Consider the following 700-nt stretch of genomic DNA (forward strand, 5'->3'; position numbering starts at 1 on the left):
GACGTTAACATTGAAGACGTTGAAAAATTTGCAATGCGCGTGCGCGGCCGGATGGCATAATCGGGGGGGGGGGGGGGGGGGGGGGGGGGTGGCGGGGGGTAGAAGGGGCCTAGGGGCGGGGGTGGAAGGGGGTATTTCGATTACAGAAAGAAGTAAAGTTGATTATAGAAAGAAGTTAAGTTAATATAATTTAGCATATACTTTCTCTTTTTCTATTAGACTTATATTCCCTCATTCTCATCCTTCAAAATTATCAATCTCTAAAAAAATGTAGGGGCCTAATATTACTTTTCTCCCCAAAAAAGGGACAATTAACTTCTTAAAACGATCAATGCCTAACTTCCTTGACGGATGGACATTAAAAACAAACATGCCCATTAATTTGTATACACGTTGTATACAGTGTTAAGAATTACACTTATAATTTCATTGTAATCCCCCACACACAATAACACATGTACTGACACACTAACTACTGTCACAATTGAAGAAAATGTTACTCTTACTCTGTTTAGACATCCATAACAATTAATAGAAAGCATGGTGACTTTATTTCTTCCATTTTATTGCAATATAACTTACAAGTACAATATTCTTTGATTTTCTCATAATCTCGCTAGATAAAAGGGGAAGAATGAATTCTTCATGTAGGTATTTTCAAAAATCCAACATTTCAAAAATTTAATACCTCAGTCACACC

Source organism: Strongylocentrotus purpuratus, unplaced genomic scaffold (genome assembly GCF_000002235.5).
Source record: "Strongylocentrotus purpuratus isolate Spur 01 unplaced genomic scaffold, Spur_5.0 spur5_scaffold_12, whole genome shotgun sequence".
NCBI lineage: Eukaryota > Metazoa > Echinodermata > Echinoidea > Camarodonta > Strongylocentrotidae > Strongylocentrotus > Strongylocentrotus purpuratus.